The sequence below is a fragment of the Sorex araneus genome, chromosome X (assembly GCF_027595985.1).
Source record: "Sorex araneus isolate mSorAra2 chromosome X, mSorAra2.pri, whole genome shotgun sequence".
Lineage (NCBI taxonomy): Eukaryota > Metazoa > Chordata > Mammalia > Eulipotyphla > Soricidae > Sorex > Sorex araneus.
In genome coordinates this window covers 127,019,110-127,032,330 of record NC_073313.1, presented here as the reverse complement: position 1 = coordinate 127,032,330, position 13,221 = coordinate 127,019,110, and the positions used below count along the sequence as shown (strand labels likewise).

Below are 13,221 nucleotides of genomic sequence, written 5' to 3'. Positions count from 1 at the left end.
TGTGTGCAAGGCAAACGCTGTACCCGCTGTACTATGGCTCCAGCTCATTATGTATGTATATATATATATGTATATATATGAGTGATTTCGTGATATATATATGTAATGAGTATACACATCCGTGTGTGTGTATGTGTGTGTGTGTGTGTGTGTGTGTGTGTGTAAGACTGAACTACAAGATAGGCAATATTTGCCAGGTTCTTTGGAGACTTATTAGCACATATTTGAAACAGGCTACTTTACTTACCACTGCTTTTATTATCAAAATCCTGATTTCAAAATTTTCTTTATCTGAATAAAATCCATGAAAATTTTGGTAGTGAATACTGCTAGAGTACATTAGTCCTTTCTTCCATCGAAAGAGAACTGTAACCTGACATAAGCACAATGTTACAACAAACCAAACAATGCCCACCAAGTATAGTCACATCCTAGTCTTCAGATATTCTTAATAGAGTAAGTTGTTTGGGGGATTAAGGTTGTTTATGTAATTAACGCTGCTAAGCAGATGAACTTAAAAAAAAATACAAACATTCGAAAAACCCCCACATACAAAAGTTTCGGTCAGGAGAGGTAGTACAGGAGCTAAGGCACTTGCCTTGCAAGTAACAGACGTTAGTGCGATGGCCGACACCCCATGGTTTTCTGAGCACTGCCAGGATTGATCCATGAAAGCAGAGCTAGGAGCAAGTTCTGAGCACAATATGGTGTTGCCCCAGCTGAGTGTCACTCAAGTGTGGTGTCATCACTGGCAGTCGGACAAAAGCTCAGGTAGTGGCAGTGGTGGTGGCAGTGGTGCCAGTGCAGCAGTATGGCTGCTGCACACCATGTCTTAAGAGCAGTAACACAGTAGCTGCCGCAGAGAGATCCCTGTGCAGATTACAGGGGAGTGCATGAGTCACAGCCACTGTATAAATGCATTCACCCTTTCTGTTATTTGTTCACTTGCTAGCACCATGTGTGATCAGTTGACAGAATCACAGCTTGTTGAAATCAGGGGGGCATTTTTTCTATTTGACAAATATGGTAATGACATCATTACAACAAAGTAACATGTATCTTTTCATAAGGTCACTGGTTCAGACTCTAACAGAAGCTTATTTGCAGAATATGATTAATAAAGTGGACATTTATAGAAATGTCACCATGGCCTTGCCAGAGTTTTATTATTATTATTATTATTATTATTATTATTATTATTATATTAGCTAGTTAAATGAAAGGTAAGGCAGACAGTGAAGAAGATATACATAAAGCATATCATATCTTTGACAATGTAATTACTACATCAGTGTAGAAGAACTATATCAGGTTATGACAAACTTAGGAGAAAAACTAACATGAAGTAGATGAGATGATCAGATAAGCAGATATTGGTTGTATGGATTTACAAGTCAAATATGAAGAATATATTCAGCTGAAGACTGCAAAATAAAGACTTAAATACAACTCATTTCTCCCCCACTCTCATAGAGAATAATTTCAATCTTTTATTTACCTCTTGAAAAAAGGAAGTTAATTTGCTCATTCTGTTTCTTTATATAAACATGAATGCCAAAAGTAACTTTTGTCCACACATACAAAAAATTGTGTCTACTGATTGGTCATGCTCTCCCCAATAGAACAAACTGTGTATTAATTTTGTTATATAATATGTGTACTATGTACAAGTATAAAGCAGCACTTAGTGCCCCCCTTTTAGTTCCATTTGATAATGAGCATTAGCTGTTTGTCATCGCCATTTTTTCATGCATTCAGCTTGATAATTGGACAAACTTACACATTTGTAAAAATCCAAAATGTAATAAGTTCAGAACCTAGTCAAGTGAGCGGTAGTTAATTGGTAATATAAATTTTCATAGCTGGTTTACGTAAAACAACACATTTAAAATTAGTTTACCCTGGATGCTTTGAAGAAAAATGGATGAAGAAACAGTCTAGATGTAGTAGCACTGGAAAGATAGTCCGCTAGGAGCTCCATGATTCTCATTAGTGGTGACAGTAACACATGCTGCTGACATACTCAAACGTTGGTTTAGGATTGCATAAAAACTGCAATGGGAAATTATGAAAATATTAACACACAAGACTTATCCTGAACAGCATGTTAGTAATCTCTTATACAAGGGCTTAGTTGCTCTAGGGTGAGATACAACAATCTCCAAGCACTTTTAAAAGGAAATATTTCTTTTTTTATCCTTTGTAGCAAATTAATCATAACAAGCAATATAAAAAATTATTTAGTCCTGCTATTGGGATAGACTTGGGTGGTATTTGGGATAATTGGAAATAATGGTGGTGAGAAGCTATAATGGTGGTAGGATTGGTGTTGGAATCTTGAATGTAATAGATCATCTTGACAACTTTATAAAAATTAAATTAAATTTTAAAAAAACCTGGACTGGGATTGGTATCAGACTGTTACTGTTCACACAATTATTTACAAAGAAACTTTTATCAAAGGAGAAACTTTGAACTCTCTTTTTTAAAAAACCATATGAACCATAACTTAGACTTCAGCACAACCACCAACACTAATGTTTAAGAAAAGACAATGTATATCCTTTATAATTGTAAATGCTAGTGATTTTGCTCCCAACAACAAGAAATTAACTTAAAATATGCAGACATTATAAGATTATCCTAAATTATCTTGCTTTTATTACTGTGTTTTAATTTTGCAGCTCTGGAGATTAAACATAGTATTTTACTTATGCAAAGCATGTATGTGTTCTACCATCTATTTTATTTTTTTGCTTTTGGGTCACACCCAGCAATGCATAGGGGTTACTCCTGGCTCTGTGCTCAGAATTACTCCTGGTGGTGCTCAGGGACCATATGGGATGATGGGATTCGAACCCGGGTCGGCCGCATGCAAGGCAAATGCCCTACCCATTGTGCTATCGCTCCAGCCTCTCTACCACCTATTCTATTAAAACCATCTGAGTCTGTATTATATTGGAGAACCAAATGTAAACTTAAAACCCTTAAAACCAAAGAGGGAAGAATAAAATGAGGCAGATAAATTAAATATTTGAAATTGGTATCTTGCTGACTTTGAATGCAAAAGGGGCCACAAATCAAGGAAAACATATAAATAATTTTTAGAAGTTAAAAAAAGACAGGCCAACAGATTCTTCTCTAGTACCCCCATAAAGACTAATGTATTTCTAAAAAATATTTCATTATAATACTGGGGCTTACCAAGTGGTTTGTAGTATAATTATTTCAGGACTAAATGTTACACCAGTCCTAATTACCAGTGTGTCCTTCCCTCCACCAATGTCCTAGTTTTCCACCAACTACCCATGTTATCCAGCATCTATAGAACTGAAATTACTTGGTAGTTTGGCAGCTTGATGACGTTCATTTTTGGAGCTGGGCTGTTTCTGTGTCAGAGGGTGTTGGATATGGCTGTGGACTCCTGTCCCTTCAGACAGAAAGGAGAATCTGCCTACCCCCATTCTGAGAGGTTCCCAGAGTTTTCAACTGTGACTCATCTGCCTGAGAATATTTGACAGCATCATATTCTTTGGAGATTAGTTGTGAGCTGATAAATTTCTTTACTAGTAAGTTGGTGAGGGTGTTTTCTCTATATGGGGAGAGGGTGTGGGTAGAATATGACCATCCCCTTACTTAGAAGGCTCCAGAGTTTTCAGCCCAGACTGGAAAGACTGCTACAATTGGAAAGGTATGGTGGCATCATTTTCTTGTCAAGAATTGTTATGGAGCAAGGGTTTTTCTCTGCTGGCAATATAGCAGGTATGGAAAGACTATAACTTGATTTAATACACTGAAATTCAACTCAAAATTCTGTTCTTCAAAATTAGAATGAACTAAAATGTAATATATTTTGTTGTAGGTCACCAATTTTGTATATATTTGTTACAACAGAAATGAGAAATGGAAAGTCAATGGCTAGATTTAGTATTTATTTTTTGTACTTTCAGTGTCAGACATGAAAACCTGACTAAAAGTTGACTAATAAAATGATAGAGATAGTGATGATTAATTTGGGAGAAGTTCTCATATTTTGACCTGCCATCTGACCTCAGGACAGCCTACTCAGTGAGGACTCTGAACCTGGAATAAGTGATCTACATTGTTTGACTCCATGTTTTTCTTGATTAGAGTAAACTATAATCTGCTCTGTGAATACAGCATTATTTAAACTAATTTATTGTGAACCTAGTACTTCATAAGTACACCAACTCATAGTTGATGTGGTTGTCCAGGCAATGTCTGTGGGCTCCCAATTTTATTTAATATTATATTAGCCATCTTCCACATAGGACAGTGAAAGAAACCTTTAACTAGTGGACCTAGCACACTTATTTTGGCACGCTTTTTCTTGATAGCAATAAAAAAAAGAGCAACATGCATTATTATAACCTTACCTTGAGCATGTATATTAAAAGTGTACTGCAAAAAGTAACCAAGAGGGGCTGGAGTGACAGCACAGTGGGTAGGGCTGACCCAGATTCGATTCCTAGCATCCCATACAGTCCCCCGAGCACTGCCAGGAGTAATTCCTGAGTGCAGAGCTAGGAATAACCCCTGGATGTGACCAAAAAAGCAAAAAAAAAAAAGTAATAGAGCATTCAGGAAACAGAGGAAGCCCAAATGTTGGGGTCCCAGCCATTTACTCAGGATTACCATTTTGTACACCATGTCTGGTATCTCACACCCCACTTGCAACAAGTAGAATGGTCATTGGCCTTTCTTTTCTCACTACTTCATAACTTTCCTTAAACATATAAAGACACCCTAAGTGTAGGCACCTACACAAAAACACGCATGAAAATCTCCAAACTGCAAAAGTCACAATGGTAAAGCAACACAGAAACCCACCAGGTTTAGTGAGTAAGATGCCTAGATAACACAATCAGAAATAATGAGCTATGTAACCTCTCTGATAAGGAATTTATAGTGCAATTGTTAAGGTTGCACAGGGAGCTCAGAGAAACAATGGGATGCATTTCCAATAAAACAAAAGAGGATATGAGAGCATCAATGAGGAAAATATAAACAGAAATGACAGATGTGGAACACTTGACAGATAAAATAAAAAATTCATTGGAAGGCGTCAGAAGCAGAGTAACAGTTACTGAAAACAAAATCAGTGAGCTCCAAGATGTGGTACATAAAATCTGCAAAGAACAGAAGAAGGTAAGAGGTCTCGAAATAAACCAACAAATTACAAGAAAACTTAGGGATGTATTGAACAAGAACACTATAAGAAGCAGAGGAGCAGGAAGGCAGGCCAGATTAAAAAGCAACAGTCAATGCCACCATTGCTGAGAAGTTCATCTATTTTGATCTGACTTCTGTGCATGGCATTAGAAAGATGTCTCAGTTCATTTTTAATATGTAGCTGGCCCTTTTTTCCAGAGTCTCTTATTGAAGAGGATTTCTTTTCTCTTTCACTTGTTGTCCAAATTATGTAATATCTTATCACTTATACCATATCACTGATATTTTTTTGAATCATGATAATTTGATTTATGTTTTATTTTTAATTTTCTCCTCATAAAAACTCCCTAGATGGTGGCTTTTGAAGTATTGTTTTGGTGTATGAGGTGTCAATGGCATTCAGACCTGTAGACCCCTCTTGCCAAGTAAGCACCTAAGCCAACTTCCAGGTCCCATATCACTCATTTTAAAGGTTTACTGGGTCCCTACTGCACTTAAGGCCAATATAAAATAAACAATATAGCCTGAAAACTGTGCATAATATTTTCTCATAATATTTATAAATATCTCTTTTTTCTGTCACCATTTCTCCCTTACCCTTATGTATAGATGCTCAGAATGTGTTTTCATTTTTTAATGTGCCAATTAATTCTTCCATAGGATTTCACACATTTCTCAGGGTTTCCTCACTGCCTGAAACTCTTTTGTTTTAAACGTCTAAGTAGCTCTTCTATTTCTTCAAACCCTTATCTAAATATCTTTTTGAAAGAGAAACACTTCTTGTTATGCATTCGAAATCAGTTCATCTGTGTGACTTTCTCCACAGGGTCACATAATTTTCCTTCATAGCAATCTTTAAGTAACTTAACACTTTATTTTTGTGAATCACTGATTTTATTCTGTATTCCTATGTAATTTTAGTATCTAAAAGGGCAGAAATTACTTTAATCAACCACATTATAAAAAGATTTACTTTTCAGGATGCCTACCATGTAGCATAGACTCAGTAAACATTTGAACATCTTGATGTCCTTAGGGAAATACTTTCCATTATATTGATCGAAGAAAGGATTAAAACTTCAGAGGATTTTAATTTTTTTTAAGTTGAACCACCATGAGATATACAAAGTTGTTCCTGTTTGGCTTTCAGTCATAAAATGTTCCCTTCACCAGTGTACATTTCTTGCCACCAATGTCCCAGTTTCCCTCCCACCCCATCGCACCTCAGCCTGTCTTGATGGCAGGCACTATTATTCTTTTTTTTCCTTTTTTGTTTTTTTTTTTGGGGGGGGTTGGTCACATCGGTGATGCTCAGGGTTAATCCTGGCTCTGCACTCAGGAATCACTCCTGGCAGTGCTCAGGGGACCATATGGGATGCCAGGAATGTAACCCGGGTCGGCGATATGCAAGGCAAAAGCCCTGCCTGCTGTACTGCCACTCCAGCCCCAGGCACTATTCTTCCTTTATTCCTTTCTTTTTCTTCCTTTCCTCCCTTCCCCCTCCCTCCCGCCCATCTTCTTTCTTTCTTTCTTTCTTTCTTTCTTTCTTTCTTTCTTTCTTTCTTTCTTTCTTTCTTTCTTTCTTTCTTTCTTTCTTTCTTTCTTTCTTTCTTTCTTTCTTTCTTTCTTTCTTTCTTTCTTTCTTTCTTTCTTTCTTTCTTTCTTTCTTTCTTTCTTTCTTTCTTTCTTTCTTTCTTTCTTTCTTTCTTTCTTTCTTTCTTTCTTTCTTTCTTTCTTTCTTTCTTTCTTTCTCTCTTCCTTTCTTCCTTTCTTCCTTTCTCTCTCTCATTTTAGCATTATGGTTTTTCATCACAGGTACTGAGCAGTTATTATATTTGTCCCTTTATGTACTTTCAGCACTCAGTTCTTAGCAGGTGTGATCATATACAGCTAACTTTATTTTAGTGGTGCCTGCTCTATCCTAACTGCCCACCCACCCAGCACTGTAGAAAGCTTCCAACTGTAGACCAGCACTCCTAGCCCTTGTTCCTACGGACCTTGGCTATTAATCTCATATTGTGTTTTTCCATATCCCACAAATGAGTACATCATTCTATGTCTGTCCCTCTCTCTCTGACTCATTTTAGTCAGAAGGATACTCAAAAGTGAATTTCATCACTTCATTTTTCCTAATGTGTACATAGTATTCCATTGTGTAGATGAGCCATAGTATCTTTATCCAGTTCACTGGGACTTGGGTTGTTTCAAGATTCTGATTATTTTGAATTGTGCTGCAATGAATATAGAAGTTCACATGGTATTTATGCTGTGTGTTTTGGGGCCCCCAGGGTATAGTCCTAGAACTCATATTGCTGGGTCAAATCAGAACTCAACATCTAGTTTCTTTGAGGAATGTCCATATTGTTTCCAAGCAAGCTGGATCAGTGAGCATTACCACCTAAAATGAATGAGAGTCCCTTCTCCCCACATCTGCACCAGTATTGGTTATTCTTGTTCTTTTTGATGTATGTCAGTCTTTCTGGTGTGAGATGATAACTTATGGTGTTTTGATTTACATCTCCCTAATGATTAGCGATATAGAACACTTTTCTCTTGTACCCTTTGGCCATTTGAATTTCTTCTTTGAGGAAGTTTTTGTTCAAATTTTCTCCCCATTTTTTAATGGGTTGAATTTTTTTCTTGTAGAGTTCTACCTGTGACATATATATATATATATATATATATATATATATATATATATATATTTGACATTAACCCCTTAACAGAAGAGTATTGTGTAAATAATTTCTCTCATTCCATTCCATAGGATGTCTTCGTATCTTGGTCACTGTTTCTTTTTTTTTTTTTTTGGCCTGTAAGACTTCGAGAATTTATTAGCAACCACAAGAGCCTCATGGGGTACAGATGAAAAACTTTCCCAGGAACACGGACACCCTGTGTGTTGGGAAAGACACTCCATGTATTGCACGAAGCTCTTGTCACTTGGGAACATGCTTCTGGATTTGGGGGCACTCAGCCTTTGCAGCCTTTAGTCAGATCTTCTTGCTCCGGGTCCAGCCTCGACAGGAAGGAGCTCCTGGAAGTTAGCTTCCTCCACGGTCACGGCACAGGTTTGGGGACCTGTGCCCCAACCACGTTCTGTTGTTTTTAGTTCTGTTCTGATCTTTTCAGTAGCTTCTGAAATGCCACCCTGAAACTCTGTTTCGGTGTATTCTGGGCTGTTTATTTTTTAAGATTCCTCTGAAGAGGTCATAGGAATGTGACAAGTTAAATGATTACGCTTATCACTGTTGTTCCATATTCAACTCTTTTCTGGAAGAGTGACTTGAATTTTTATTTATTTTTATTTTTTTTTAATTTTTTATTGAGTCACCATGTGGAAAGTTACAAAGTTTGAGGTACCTAAGCTTCTCAGTTTAATGAATCCCCATTTGTTTATCTTTGATTCCATTTGATTACTTAGAGAAGATATTTTTAGCTTTGATGTCATGGAGGTTTCTTTCTACATTTTCCTCCATGTACCTTATATTTTCAGGGCTGATATTGAAGTATTTAACCATTTTGATCTGACTTTAGTATCTAACATTAGAGAGAGGTCTAAGTTATTTTTTTTCATGTAGCTGTCCAACTATCACAGCACCACTTATTGAAGAGAATTTCCTTGCTTCACTTTGTATGTCTTGCTTCTTTATCAAAGACTCACTATCACTGTCATCCCGTTGCTCATCTATTTGTTCGAGGGAGCACCAGTAATGGCTCTCATTGTGAGACTTACTGTTACTGTTTTTGGCATATCCAATGCACCACGGGTAGCTTGCCAGGCTCTCCGAGAGGGGCGGAGAAATCGAACACGGGTCAGCCGCGTGCAAGGCGAACTCCCTACCGCTGTGCTAAGTGTTCATATATTTGAGGTTCTGTGTAAGGATATTCAGTACTATTCCCTGATCTTCAGGTCTGTCTGTATTCCAATACCATGATGTTTTAATTACTAGTGCTTTGTAGTACAATTTGAATTTGGGAAAAGTGATACCTCTAATCTTTTTCCCAAAAATTGTTTTTGCTTTTTGTGGGTGTTTATTGTTCCATTTGAGTTTCAGAAGTGCTTGATCAGTTTCTTTGAAAGTTGTCATGGGTATCCTTGTAGGTACCACACTGAATCTGTATAATGCTCTTGGGAGTATTGCCATTTTGACAATATTAAATCCCCCAATTCTTGAGTAGTACATGTGTCTCCATATCCTTGAATTCTCAAAAGAGATTCCTGTATTCAAGAGATTCTCTTGAAATAGTTTCTGATAGTTTTCTTTGTGTAATTAGTTCCCTAATTTAGTTTAGCTGATTCCAAGGTACTTGATTTTATAAGGCACAGTTTTCAGTGGGATTTTTAAAAAATCTCTTTTATTTCCTCTTTCATTATATTTATATAGGTATGTCACAGATGTTTAGGTATTGATTTTGTAAACTGCTACTTTACTGCATAAATCTATTGTTTTGTTGTTCAATCCTTTTTGTTCAATCCTTAGGATTTTTAAAGTATAGTACCATGTCATCTGCTAATGTTGAAAGTTTGATTTCTTTTAGCCTCTGGATGCCCAGGATATCTTTTTCTTGCTTAACTGCTATGGCAAGAATTTTCAGTAATTTATTGAAAGGAGTGGAGAGATTGGACAATTTAAGCTATTTACAACAAATCACCAGCAGGAATTATTTTCAATGAGGAAAGATTTTAGTTTTTTCCCCATTGAGAATAATTCCTGCTGGTGATTTGTTGTAAATGGCTTAGCGTATACTGAGGAAAGTTCCTTGAACTCTCATTTTTTTTGAGTTTTTATCAAGAATTGGTGCTACATTTTGTCAAATGCTTTCTCTGCATCTATTGATATGGTTTTGTGGGTTTTTTTATTATTATGGTGAATTATGTTGATTGACTTGTAAAACTTGGAGAATGCCTCATGTGCACTGGAGAAGAATGTGTATTCAGCTTTTTGAGGATGAAAAGCTACACACACACACACATACACACACACATACACACATACGCACATATATATATATACATTTCTTCCCTTAACTACAGTATTTCATTACTCAATAAAATACTATGAAGAGGTGACAAAGTCATGCTTTTAAAAAAAATTTTCAATTTTATTTTCATAAAGTTATTCATGATAACTGATTACATTCAAAATTTCAACACCAATCCAACCACTATTACACCTTCCCACCACCATTGTTTCGAATTTTCCCACCACCACATAAGCCTGTCCCATAGGCAGATGCTAAATCATTTATTTTTGTATCGCCTGTTATGTATAGTATGAGATGTTGTGGCCGCGCACTCCTGGAATTCTAAAATTTTTAATATTTGGGGTCCGAAGGCATCTCTGTAGAGTGCTGCTCTCTTCCAAGATTCTATTGTGAGTCTCCAGATCATGACCATTAATGCGCTTAAATGGTGCCCAGAGGCAGTTTTTGTGCTTGATAGCCAGTACCACTGAAGAGCCGGGAGATGGTAGGAGGTTGCCCATCCTGACTCTGTGAAGACTGGAGTTTTCAGTCTCAGGTCTGCATAGCTTGTTTTTTCAGTGGATTAATTCTCATGCATGAGGGACTTGTGTCGAGCCTGTGAAGATTGGTCATGCCCATGGTGGCATTTGGGTTCTAGAGGTATTCAGCTGCCAGGGTTCATTTGGAGCAGGCAGAGGGACTTGCCTGGCCCTCTCTGAGGTGCCCCAGTGACGTCAGCCTCGGGCAGAGTGGGGAAACATTTCTGCAGAGTGCTGCTCTCTTCTGATTCATTTGTGAGTCCACAAAGTGATGTTTAAATCTCCAACTACTATTGCGCTGTTGTCAATGTCTTTCTTCAAGTGTATTAGCAGTTGTTTTAAATATTTTGCTGGTGCCTCATTAAGTACATATACATTTAGGAGTGTGAATTCTTCCTGATGAACATAACTCTTGATCATTAAGAAATGGCTTTTGTGTAATCACAAAATAAATGAGTAAGCAGTGGTGAGGGCAAGCAGTCTCACTCTCCTGCCATGAGCCACTTCCCCCACCTGGCCTGCAGCCACTGCCAACAGACGCATGAAGGAGGGAACAGGGCTGCCCGGCTTGTTGGTGATCAGTTACCGTTTATTCCATTCTCGAATTTGACTTTACAAGTTACAGGTACGCTTTGGGGAAAATAGTGATTTACTGCTTGGGTAAGAGAGCACAGAGAAGAGCTTAAAGATAAACACAGAGGAATGGGAGTGCCTCGGGAGTGTTAGGTGTAACCCAGTAAACCTAAGCTCCCTGTGGCCAGGAAGAAACACAAACCAATGTTATTCTACAGACTTCACTGTCTCCTATACCATTCTTCAGTTGACGTCTATGATGTTTGGTACTAGTACGGCCATCCTATTTTTTTGAGGGGTTTGTTTGCTTGAATAATAGTTTTCTACTCTTTGACTTTGAGTCTTCATTTACTCTTTTCAAATATGTTCCCTGCAGGGAGCAGAATGTTGGATTCATTTTCATGATCCGTTCTAGCACTCTGTGTCTCTTGATTGGTACATTTAACACAGAGAACTTGTGAGAAATTATTTTGACAGTGTTTTGAGCCATCTTTCTGTAGGAGTTTGGTGTGTTTGTTGGACTTTTCTTATCTTAAAGTACCTGGTTTGTGGTTGGAGCTATAGTACAGTGGGTAGGGTATTTGCCTTGCATGTGGCCAACCTGGGTTCAATTCCCAGCATCCCATAAGGTCCCCTGAGCACTGCCAGCAGTAATTCCTGAGTGCAAAGCCAGAAGTAACCCCTGTGCACTGCTGGGTGTGACCCAAAAAGCCCAAAAAATTTTTTTTAAAAAGGAACCAGGTTATTTCTCCTTGTAACAATAGTTTTGGGAGATGAAGTTCCTGAGTTGTCATTTTTCTGGGAAGTTTTATATTATTCATTCAAATCTGAATAAGACAAGACTCTGGCTAGGTAAAGTGTTCTTGGTGATGTGGTCAGTTCATTGCGTTTTTTCTACTATCTCCCATCATTGTCTTTGGGCCCAGAGGGTTTTATTTGTTAAGTCTGCTGTAATTCTTTAGGATTCTTCTTGATAAGCAAGCCCTTTCTTTGATCTTTCTGGTTTCAGTATAACTGTGGTTTTCTTCATTCTCAATAGGATGTGTTTTGGAGTATTTTTATTTGGATTTCTTTTAGCCGGTACCCTTTGGACCTCCTGGATCTGGGTGTATGCACTCTTTAGGTCTGGGAAGTTCTCAGCCTTGATGGCTTTGACTGTTGTTTCTTCACCAAGGTCATCTTCCTGTTCTTCTGAAACCTCACTCATTCTTATTCTATTCTAAAATTCATCCCAATGTTCTCTTGTCATCTGTTCATTTATTTTGAGGCTCTTTACCATTTTCTGCTATTGGCTGGAGATGTTCTGCATCTCAGTGATTCTATCCTCAGCAGCTGTTACTCTGCTGCTAAGGCTTCCAAATGAGTTTTCCATTTCACTCACCAGGTTTTTCAGGTCTGACATTTCTGCTTGTATTTTGCAATTTCTGTTGCCATATACTCTTTTATTTTATTGGCAGTGAATTCCATTTTTGCTTTGTCCTCCTAATACATCTTAAACAGTTCCATTCTAAGGTCCTTCTCAGAGAGCTTACATACTTTTTATTTCTGGTTGGGTCATGTGTGCTGGCATTTTCATTTACTAAGCCTGGTGGGTTTCCGCATTGCTTTACCAAAGTGAATTTTTCAGTTTGGATTTGTTTTCTGTGAATTTTTCCCGTGTGGTCAGGGACTTAAAGATAGTATGTCTTTTATGTTTATGGTTTGTTATCGAGAGGTAAAGAAATGTGTTTGTTTTTTATTGTGCAAGTGGTTAATACCTGCAGTGCTAAGTGGTGCTCCTGAATTCAATGCATATGCATTGACTCCACACCAGCCTGTCCTTTTAGCTTTCCAATCACTGTTACTGTTACTTTTTGAATATTGCTGTATTGTTTCTTGAATTCACCATTGCTTTTGTGTTTAGGGGAGGGAATATTAATTGGAGTAGAGGCTCATGAACTATTGGCCT

At 37.5% G+C, this 13,221-nt stretch overlaps 1 pseudogene; it reads left to right on the top strand.

Annotated features, from left to right (window-relative positions):
* Positions 1 to 956: 956 nt before the first annotated feature.
* LOC129399610 (calmodulin-like) lies at positions 957 to 1,435 on the top strand (annotated as a pseudogene).
* The last annotated feature ends 11,786 nt before the right edge of the window (positions 1,436 to 13,221 follow it).